Source organism: Falco punctatus (genome assembly GCF_963210335.1).
Source record: "Falco punctatus genome assembly, chromosome: 5".
NCBI lineage: Eukaryota > Metazoa > Chordata > Aves > Falconiformes > Falconidae > Falco > Falco punctatus.
This window is the reverse complement of record NC_137584.1, coordinates 27,700,669-27,712,472: the sequence shown is the minus strand read 5'-3', so window position 1 is coordinate 27,712,472 and position 11,804 is coordinate 27,700,669. Positions and strand designations below refer to the sequence as shown.

The 11,804-nt window shown below is 38.2% G+C and overlaps 1 long non-coding RNA gene across 1 annotated transcript in view; it reads right to left on the bottom strand.

Moving 5' to 3' along the window:
* Positions 1 to 3,338, bottom strand: part of LOC308064463 — a 91,655-nt gene extending 88,317 nt beyond the window's left edge. Inside the window, exons 1-2 of the long non-coding RNA XR_013928392.1 lie at positions 3,214 to 3,338; positions 2,673 to 2,753 (exon numbers count right to left, since the gene is read on the bottom strand). This is a non-coding gene — a long non-coding RNA (uncharacterized lncRNA). The remainder of the gene's footprint in view (positions 1 to 2,672; positions 2,754 to 3,213) is intronic.
* Between the last annotated feature and the right edge of the window lie 8,466 nt (positions 3,339 to 11,804).

Here is an 11,804-nt window from a genome sequence, read left to right as displayed (position 1 = left end):
CTGAAAAGTCATTGACAATATAAACACTACTTGGCAACAATTAAAAACATCAGTGTGTTATCAACATTATTGCCATACTAAAATCAAAACTCAGCACTGTACCAGCTACTAGGAAAAAAATTAACTCGAACTCAGCTGAAACCAGGACAGTATCCACCCCGTATTCTGTACCGTCTATGTTGTGTCCAGGTTCCACACTTTCCAGTACACCATCACCTTTCTTGTCTTTTGATATATACACACAAGTATCATTCCCTTAGTCCGTGAGCCATGTCTATGAAATGTCTGTTTAGTTCAACTTCACCCCACTTCCAACTCCTTTCCCAAGCACATAGAAGGTTTAAAACATATTGGAATACAGATAACCTAGTGAAGGTCAGGTCTTCCCCAGCTGAACATGGCTTTTGTTGCCTACACAAGAAATGCATTCCTGGGTTTTGCACAAAGCGGTTTATTAGCATTGATTCAGTTTGATATGGTGTTGACCCTCTAAATACTGAGTCTTCTGACTTCAATGGTAATTGCAGGTGCTTAGCACTTTTTAAAACAAGGGTAAAAGTACTGTAGGTGATTCGACCCCTAAAATTATAACACTGGATGAGGCATTCGAGTCACTTGGCCAAAATTCCTGTCTTTGAAGGCAATTGCTTGTAAGCACAATCCGAGGCAATTCCAGGCAGAATATAGTATGTGCTGTATTAAGGCCTTCTAATCAATGTTAGAGATTAGATAAGTCTCTGAAGAAGTAGTTTGCTATGATTTCAATAGCTTCATTAGCTGTTCTGACTCTAGATCCTTGCCATCCATGTAAACACACATTTTCCCTTTGAGTCTCAGCACTCACAAACCTCAACTATTTACAAACAGTAAGAAGTAGGTCACTCCCACTTCTTCAGATCCTGAAGCTTTAATAAAGTGTAAACATAAATGCATTCCTGTTGAGCTGATCATGAGTCAACTTTTATTCTCACACCTATCTGTGGGACCGAAGCCTAAACAGGGAAAGTATGCAAAACTACAGACAGAAATGTTTGGAGAGGAATGCATTACAAGACCACTATTAATCTATCCTTTTTTATTGCCCTCTCCACTTTGTAGTCTTTCTCTATGCCATTGTTCCTTTTACATTTATTTCCTTTTCTGTATCACTTTTTTTTCTTGGCAGATTTCATTCCAGTTCAGTACCTAATTCTTGTTCAGTAACTATTCCTGTTTTCAGTAATATAATATTCCCAAGTAGTCACCTTTAAAATGAAATTTTTATCATGCCTTGCCTCTCCTGGATCATTATTTTCTTTGGGCATTTGAAAATTAGAAAAAAAACTATAGTTATTTTTAAGTATTAAGACAGTGGAAGAATAAAAATTTGTTTCCCATTATAAAAGTAATGTAGCTGTAACATTCTTTTAAGGCGGCAAAACCTAAGTGATTATAGCTCAGAGTTGGTATTGGAAGTGGTGAAAGCCCTTAGTCTCATAAAAGATACATTTGATAATTTTAAGTTGTGATATTAATCTGACCAAACATGGATCTATAACAGAGCTAGCCTCTGTGCTCCCTTTGTAATCAAAACAGTGAGAAATACCTTGCAGTACAAGCTCTCAAGTTTATTTTGGAGGCCCTTTTTAGGACAAGAAGTGATATACCTTACAAAACTTTCAGTATGTACAAATACATTAATGAGATATATCTGATTTTTTTGTCCTTGTTTCTCCACGGTTCATAGCCTGCCTTGTTTTTGCAAAGGGAAAGGGATGTTTCATGATTGAGCAGTAATGCAATGATGACTCTGAAGCTGCAGAGGAAATCTCAGGGAATATATTTGCCCTATATGCTGAGCTAGTGGGGGAAGCTTATGGTCACTTTTGTCTCCATCCAGTAAATTTTCACTCATGCACAATTTAAAAGCTTGTGAGTGAAGAATTAGCCCCAGAAATCTGCACCTGAATTCATGCATCTTCTATGAATGTCAATGTAAGTAAGCATTTGCACCAAGGAGACAATACATACCATTGTTGATCTCATTTTTCCTCGATTTTCTCATTTTCTGTCCAATTCCTTCAAGCTTAGATAGCTCATAGTTTCCCTTCACTGTTGGTCTAGTAGAAAGTCATTTCAAGCACTGCGGGTCTGCCTGCAGTAATGGCCATGCTAAATGCCATTGTGTGGTTTGGATCTCCAGAAATGAAAGCTGTTCTGTTACCTTGTTTCCTGCTCAAAGGTTACAGGTCTAATAATTAGAGTGGCCCCTTGATGAGCACACTGAGATCCAGTTTGCATGCCTTAATGGCAGCGGTAAGAATAAAATTATAGCTCTTCATAGCAATCTTTTTTTGATATGATGTTAACTCTGCATTGTGTAACATTAAAGTGTGGTTATTATATCCTTGGATGCCAGCAGAATATCACTCATGAGCAAAATGAGGAAAATTTGGCCTCCTGAGACACTCTAAAACTCTGTTTAAAGAAGAAAACTCAGATGCGTAAGCCACCTGGACAAAAGACCTCTTTATTTTGTGTTTCAGTCAGCAACAGGATTATTATCTAAGGCTGCTAGACCAGTAGGACAACCTTTCCTTAACCAGTGACCCCAGTCAGACTGGCATCTGAACACAGGGCTGCACCTTACGACTTCATGAGATTTTTGTGTGTGCTTAAGCGCATATACTTACCTGCCATTCTAGAGTAGTTACATTTTGCTGAATTAGGACCCAATTCTAGTGGTGCAGTGCAGTGAAAATAATTGCAGGAATCTGTAGGAATAAATAAAATCAAATACCAGTTTAATACTATCAAAATGCATACTTGCATATCTACAAGCAAAAAGAGAAAATGGTGGTGACTGATCTATGGGTAGCCAAAAGCAGTGGCGAGTCATCTATTTTAAGTCCTTAGATTACTAAAGGATAGATCATTCTCATTTTGAAAATACTGAATTCCTATGAAGCGGGGGCTGCAGGGGTCTCTGTAAGGAGAGGTTGGGGGAGCCCCATGCCAGACACAACTGGCTCCAGATGGTTCCAACCAGCTCCAATGGCCCCACCACAGGACACAGTCGACCCTGTCAATCGAGATGGTGGTGCCTCTGGGAAAACAGATAATTTAAGTTGGAAAAGACATTTACAATCATTAAGTCCAACTGTAAACCTAGCACTGCCAAGCCCACCACTAAACCATGTCCCTAAGCGCCATGTCTATATGTCTTTTAAATACCTCCAGGATGGTGACTCAACCACTTCCCTGGGCAGCCTGTTCCAATCCAATTTCAGGGAAGAGGGAACAAAAAAAGAGTGAGAAATAGGAGAGGGAACACCAAGGTCAGAGGAGGAGGAGCTCCGTGGTGGGGCAGGTATCCACTGCAGCTGTGGAGCACGCAGGCTGGAGCAGGGGAAGAGAGGAGCTGAGAGGAAGGAGCAGCAGAGAGGAACCACTGCGTACTGGCCGTAATCGCCCCCACCACCATCCTGCCTGTGCCACATGAGGAGGTAGAGGAATTAGAAGTGAAAGCAAGAAGTAGAGCCTGAGAAACCAAAGGTGTTGCTGTTAATGTTTGACCTTCTGTTTCACACTACCAAAATTATTAATTACATTTTTATTTTAATTGGCTAGTAATTAAGTTAATTTTCCCCAAGTCTAATCTGTTTTACCACAACAGTAGCTGGTAAGCAATCTCCCTGTCTTTATCTCTGCCTATGAGCTTTCTCATTCCTCTTCTTCCTTATTTTTTCCCCTGGTCCCACTGTGAGGGGTGAGTGAGTGGCTGGCTGGGAGTTCAGCTCCTAGCCAAGGTTAACTGACCACACTGGGTCTAGTTTTTAATATTGTGCCCTTTGCAGTTCAAATACCTGAATTGCTTATCTAATTTTAGCCTATAGTCTTTCAGTTGGGTGAAATCAGATTGGAAACTTGAAAAGCATTAATTGTTGGATATCCAAACTTTTTCTCTGAGTTATAGAAAAACACTGCTTAATAGTCCTTAATCTCAGAAACTTAAGGACCAATGTAAAAAAAACCCCAAAAAAACAAAACAAAAGGAAACACAACAATTACCAGTAAGAAAAAAGGGTTGAGACATGACTACATTTTTAAACTGTTGCATCTAAAGATGGAACAATATCATCTGCATAACAGAAACTGAGTCCAGAAGTCTCTGCAAATGACTTGTGGATCTGAGGGGACTGTTCTGGCCAGAGATAAAGTGAAATAATAATAAGCTTAATTTATCTTTGGACAGTTCTTGATATACAAGTTAAAATTCTTTGAAGTGTCTAAACAAGTTTAATACATTAAGGAAATAGACTTAAAAGACTTTTTTTCAGACCAATTATAATTCCATAGATTCAAATTCCTCCTTTTTTACAAGTTAAAACAATAAAATGGACCATATGTAAGCTTTTTAAATGGTATCTTTTGGAAATAAAATCAGTCCTTTAAGTCAATTTTATACATTTTTCATATGTTTTGAACTTTCTAAAAGGAACATCTTCCAAAATTATATTAAATGAAGCCCTGGTTAGCAAAAAAATTCCCATGAATGTTGGTTTTGTGTTACTGCTAAATTGGTTCCAGTACATTAGATTAGTTCCTTGCATAACATTGCTCTATTCAGTGCTTGTACTTTCTTTTCACTTCTATTTCTAGCCATTATTCTTTATTCACCTCTGCAGACAGGAAATTACATGATAGATATTGCCACCTAATGGGGTACAAACTTGGGAAAGTGGCCTAAAATTAGACTAGTTACTGAACTAAAAATGTTGGGTGGGTTTTCTACCGGGACAGAGCATGATATCTCGAAGGACAGGTGCCAAGTTGTTGGAGCTAAAGGATCTGCTTCACCAACAGAGAAGCAGCAGCAAAGTTGTGCCCCATTAGGTATGGTCTAGCTAATGAAGAAAGACACTGAGTCACACTGGCTTTGCAGAGCCCTACCCTCTGTGGCCAGAAAAGATTGCTATGATCATCTGCGCTGGGCTTTTGCATATGCAGGCTGTAGAGTTTCTTATAAAATAGATTAAATATGAATGATGAGATGGGCCTCTGGTGGTTATAACCCTGGATGCCAGAAAAAAAATAATCAATCACGAATGGCAAAAACTTGGGCTTTTGGCCTTGTATGATATAGTTGTATACACTAAGGTAGCTGATATTAATTGTGATGAACTTCACCCTACTGAATGTCCTTCCTTACTAAATCAGTATTTGAAACACCACCTTTTCTATTGAAAAAAAATTAAAAATACTTTAATCATTCAGAATAGCAGTACAGTTGTGTAACGCTTGCAGCTCTTTATATATCCCAATTTGTAGAAAAACATATCTTGTTTTTCTAAATTCAGCACTCAGCTATTTGTTGTAGGGTTTTGGTTGTTTGTTGGGGGTTTTTTTGTTGGCTGGTTGGGGGTTTTTGTGTTTTTTGTTTTTTGTTTTTTTTTTGACAGTCAAATCCTTTCCCTTTTCCTGAGACATGTTTTCACTTTGCAAATATCACTGACCAAATCACTTTGTCTTTACTGTGGCACATAGACAGTTCCTTGTCCCTGTCTGAATTCTTCCTTGTATTTCCATATCCTGTTCATGGAGTGAATCCAAGGACCGGTTGCAATCATTTCATTATGTCTGTGTTCAGGAATTTTATCAGTTAAACCCTTCGTTTATTTTTAAGTTTGTGTTTGTGCAATTGTGGATTTATGACTGTGCATTAGAAGAAAGCACTTAGAAAATGTCAATCTTTTATTAAGGCTTCCAATATTTCATTTGATATTCCTGAGCAGTTAGAGTTTAAGGTTTGGATACCTTTTCTTTCAGAAGGTCCACATATATTTACAACTTCCTAATGCCACATTGTCATTGCAAAAAACTCAGCGTAATCTATATTAATAGAATATATAAATAAATGCATATTAGAAATGCCACCATTTCTTTAATCCATATACATTTATTATAGGATGAAACAGTGTCCTGCAGTATATAAGATATTATTATCCATCTGACAAGCAGTTCTGCTCTACTTCAGGTATTTTAAGCCAGGTTTCAACAGGTATTTAATAGCCAAAGAAGGAAAAGTATATGCTAAAGGATTTGAAAAAGCACTTGGATACTTTGTTCTACAGAAGTTAGGTAAGTAGTGTTGTGAAAGTTTGCAGGTACCTATGTCTTATTGGCTACTTACTGTCTAAATGACTGATACTTGAGTGTGTAAAGTTGTCTTATGGCGCCTAATCAGCAAGCACATAATGGATCTAGGTTCATACGGGATTTTCACATTTTTTGAAGTTTGAACTTCTCTGACCTGAGTTAATACTCCCTCTGTTGAGACAGTGTTGAGTCTGTATGCATACACTGAACTTCATATTTCATTTTTCTTTTGCATCATGAAGAAGCAGACACATGAAGAAGCAGGCCTTGAAGTTATCTATTAGTCCTCAGCTTGCAGATTAATTGATCTGGAGATACCTCTGGTTTTCCATCAATATCTGGTGTGATGACCACTAAAGTGAAAGCTCTTGGCTCTGCGCAGAGTAGCCACAAACTACACTGATAGGGATACAGATAGAGACAGTTGCAGCACTTTTATTAGGCTGATACAGCCTAGGTAATACACCCTCTCACAGGCTGTGGGAAAGAGTGCTTTTACTGTGGTTTGTCTCCCTGTGCAAATTGTAGAAGAAAACTGGGTTACAGAACCTTCCAGATTTTTGTGGAATTTGCATCTGTGAAAAGGCAAATTCCTCTGATTTCTTTGAAAATCATTTATGCTTTGAGTAAAGGGTCTACCATGTGGATTGGGTGGTGGTTTACGAACTGAGAAGTGATGCTCATAATAAAAGAAAAAGTTCAGAACTGAAGCAGAAGTAGACCAAAGGTACCAGTAGTCATTCCTCTTTCTTCTTCCTCATGAGTCTTCATCCATTGAAAAAGGTTCTGCAACTTTTGCAGTGAAAGGCCACTTTCAGCTGAACAAAGGAGAGAAGGCAAGCAGGCAGGCAGGCAGGCAGGTAAAAGTGTTTTGGCATTTTTGTGATATTCTTTCCAAATATTGCAAAACATAATCCATAGACTAAGTGTAGTTGTATGGGGGAAAACCAAATCCTCTCAAATGCATACTTATGAGAGAGAGAGAGAAATTAGATCCAATCAGAAATATGATTATTGTTCAACTCTGAGGAATGAACACACTTCTGAGAAGCTAGCAGAGAAAATATAGAAGTAACACACTATTTTTACCTTCCAAAAAGTGTTTTAAGATCTACATTACCCATGAGTCAAAGTAATTGAAATCTATTTGGCTTTTGTCCTGAGGAACTGTTATTCACTTGAAGTATTTCTGCCTAAGTGCAGAATGTTGAGGAACTACTCGAATAATTAAATGCATATGATTAAATAAGAAACAACACATCTTCTATGGGTGTATACTCAATATACATCTGTATAAGTACAAATTGCACCTTTAGCTAGCCCCAAAAATCCAGGGCTGCAGACAGACCTGTGTCACTTTTAAGGTAGGTTTTAGACAGCCTGAGCTAAGATGATGTTTATTGAGTTTATTTATCTAATGGGTTTAGATAACATTTGTTGGAGCTTCTCTGTTAATCTGACCAAACTGATAAATCATGAAAATACTGGATTAGATTGCTAGTATCTCAAGGGTTGGATTACCACTTACTCTGTGATCTGTCAAGGAAATAAGTGAAAAAAAGAAGTATTGGAGAAGAAAGCAGGATTTATTACATGATGAAGATGGTGAATATTCTTGTGAATGGGAAGAAGCACTGGAATCTGTGAATCTTATTTTTTCTTGATGATATGGAGACATCCAAATAGAAGAATTTTGATATTTTCTATCATTACTTGGGGCTTTCTGTTACTAGCTGCTGAATAAGTGTCTGCATCCTCAAAGGTTATTAAAAGAACTCAAACTGCTGGTTCGTGGAGGTAGTCTTGTTACATATATATATATGTATATGCAGGCTTCTTATGGTAGAAACTTCATGCCTGTTTCAGTACACAATCCTGCCGCAGATCTGTGCAAGAATTTGGTAGCAAACCATCATTGCTAATGAGAAGGGCTGGTTTCCTGCATGCTTGTGTACAGATACTGGTAATGATGAGTGACTTATGAATGGCATGCTGCTATGTGTATTTTGGCAATTCAGGAATTGCTTTATGCCCTGTTCCTACCGTATGTGTATTTTGGCATGTTGGTTTAGTGCGTATTCCTAAATAGTATGTAGGTTTGTAATGTTGAGCCTGGGTTAGCATGTTGTATTCTTCCACAGTGCTGGGCAGGACAAGAATAATTGAAAGGGGAAATGGGATTTTATTTTGTTAGTTTAATAATATCATAAGTCAGCAGAGAAACTGGTAAAGTATAAAAACCTTTGTATCACTACTGGCTGAGAATTGCAAAACCAAACTAGGTGTGATTTAAGCTGTGCAGCTGAAGAAGCAAACCAAAAAGTCTGAAATTCTGCCAAAAAACCAAACAGACATAGAAATCCCCTCATCTCTTAAAGTCACTGAATCCCTATAGATGAGATTTACAGATGGTTTATAGTGACTTTAAAAGTGTATTTGAAATATTGTTATCCTAACTTTCTGATGCTTCTGTTAGATGCATGAGGACAAATTAAGAATAACTTCATAGAAGTAAGTGGCTTTGAACTTGCTAGAGAGGGAATCAGGCCCACTCAAAACAGTTCTGCTTTACTCCTTGCCACAGGCCGTGACTGTAGAATTAAGCAGTGAGAAACATCGCCTGCTATTTTGGCTGCCCAGTACAAGTAAGAGTGAACATGTGGCTACAGCGAAGTGTTGGCTGCTGAGAGGTCTGGTTTATATTCCAAGCTCTACCACCAAGTCGTAGTTGCTGACCTGGGATGAGTATTTAACCCCTGTGTTCACAGCTTTTTCTTATCCACAAAGTTAGACTGGTATCGTCTCACAGGGATGATATGATTCCAAATACTTCAATAACTGCAATTTTTGGTTTTTGAAACCTTTAATAAAGACTCCTGTTAAACAAATATTAATTATGAAACAAGTTTTCTAATGGTTGAAGTTAACTGCAGGAAAAATTTACTGCAATAAAATTTGTGACATTCTTTACAGATCTTTGAGTTTTGTGGGTCCTAAAAGCTTGTAACGTGGTTTTACATTTCTAAGGTGAAACTAATTAGGATCGGCGTCCTTGCAGAAGCTGGATTTCTCATCTCCTGTCCCTTTGTGCTGAGATCCAGTTTCAAAAAGTACTGTCCTGCAAGTTTGGTCTGTGTCTTAATGCATATATGCCAAGACTTTCTGATAACCTTTTTCTGTGAGAAATTAACTGAGATTTTGAAGGTTCTCGTAAGCTAGGTAGTTTGGAATCGGCAAAAAATATTTACTTTTCTTCTAAATGTTTGTTCTTTATATTGCGTGGAGGAATACAAAGAAAAGCTTATGCTATGCAACTTGCCAATAAAAGTACAGAAGTTTGGTGTGGCAGTAGTCTCTCCGTCCTAGCTCTGTGCTGTAATAAAAGGTCTACGCTACTCTCTGTTAAGAGGGATCAGTGAGAAGGAATAATGGAGAAGGTATTGTGCTTACTAATGCCTATTAAAAGACTTCCTTATCTTCACCAAGAAGTAGGTAAAACCTGTCACTCCCTTCCATATCCATATACAATAACAGCTTTGAAAAACCTGACAGCTTCAGGAAGTTAAGTCACTAGGTACTTATGGCAGAGATGTCCTCCAGCCTTTTCAAAATTAAATTATGTTGCAAAAGAAAATGAGGCAGTGTTTTAAAGTATTGTTAGTTAAAAATACATATAGAGAAAGTGTCTGGAGAGAAAGTGAGTGGTGGTGTAGCTAAACCAAGCTATTTTCCTGTCTATACTACCTCTTTAAGTATCCCTTTGTTTAGGACATTCGTATCTTGGCACAAGTTCTCACAATACCACTAATTTCATCTCTTCTCCCTGGCAAGGGTATCCCCATGATAGATTTGGCACCCTAGCAAGTATCAGTCACAAATCCTACCACTGAGATAAGACAGCAGGAACAGTTCCAGAAAGAAGGCAGTGGGTGTCTCTGAAGATTTGTAACACTCTGGTGTTTTATTCTGTAAAAGGTTTTCTATTTTACATAAACATCCCAAAAGATATTATTGTTTAGGTGGGATATTTTATGAGCTGTTTTGTAACACTTGAAAAAAAAATGTTACCTACCTGCAGGATATTTTCCTTTCATTATCTCAAAAAAACTAAGTCCAAATTTGACTCAGTTGCACTGATGCATATTCAAATTACCTCATTTGGCACCAGTAGACTCAGATTTATACCAGGTAAGAGAGGAATGGGATTCATATGTCTTCGTCATCTTTGCTAGTGTGTCACCTATTGAACAAAGAAGCCCCCTCCAGAAGAGCAGCATTTCAAAATTCTACAGCCAGCTACCTGCAGCATCCAGGTGGAAAGTGGAAAAGTGTTGCTCTGTGGCTGCTCCCCTATTATATGCCAAGTACACTTGTGTCAGAACCTCATGGTCCTCTCTCTCAGTCCAGTAAATCTGTTCCTTTTCCAGGCCTTTGCTCCTCTTTGCTATGGCAGGAAAGTGAATATGAATTATAGGTGAGGTCTATTTTGCCATCATGTGAGGTCCAGACCTACAAGCCAGATCTGAATGTGAAGACCTGGGCATATTGCTAACAACAGATCTACTGCGTGAAACAGATGTCAAGGGTATATGGGAGTGGGGAAACAGTGAGATAAGAGCGGAACAGGGACAGTGGCAGCAAAGAGGCTTTGAATTTCAAGGACCCATTATTTTCTGTCTAAATCAGTGAGGCTGAAATTGTACATTGTAGGTGGCTGTAAGTCATCTCTAGGATTCTTTGACAAGACTAGGGCTTTTACAGAAAAGGCAAGACAGCTCCCCACTCCCAGTGTTAAAATATATCTTTACAAATCTCCAAACTTCACAATTGGAGGACTTAATCCTAATTACAAGCATAAAGACAGGTTGAGACCTAATGCAGGAAAAAGATTATCCTATTATCCTGTGCTGGCCTACAAGAGGCATTTTATACCATGCTGAAGGAGAGGTGCGTAAGTCTGAGTCTATGTCTATTTCTACATTCTTGTAAAAGTGTTCAGTGAAGACAAGGCATTAGGGTAAATCTTCTGAGTGTGTCTTGTGAGGCAGTTGTCTAACTTCAGTTGTTAAGTTGAAGCCATAGTTAACTATAACATGGGAGAATGGAGATGTAGTGGAGAAGATTAAGACTCAAAATGCAGATAAATAAGATGTAACTGAATTTGTTTTAAAACACAAACTAAGAAATGTTAACTAGTAAGATGTCATTTAAAGCAGGTGGGTTTTTTTTTTCCTTTCATATTGTTGTGGACTGTTTTGCATGCTAAGAAAGGAAATGTTATGAAAACAACATTCAGACATGGCCAGTGATTATTTTTTTCAATACCCTCTCCTCCAAACAACGCTCTATGTATGAAGCATGAAATAAGGTGGGCTTTTGTGCAGGGGTCTGAAACGTGTAATTTTTTGCAATGGCTGAAGTGCAGAAGAGTAAGAAACCCCTGCGTGGTAACACACTTTGTTTTTCAGGCAACAGAGGTAGGGCTTCAGCACTTCGCACAGTTCTCCACATCAGGAAAAATGTGTCTTCTGTCTGGGCTGTGCAACACTGTATTTGCTTTTGCAATTGTGCCCTTTGGACTGGCTTCTGCCACTGCTTACACTCAGTGGTGCTTACAGAAGAGTACAACAGAGGGACGAATTTGGTCTTCTGTTTGTAAGCAAGCA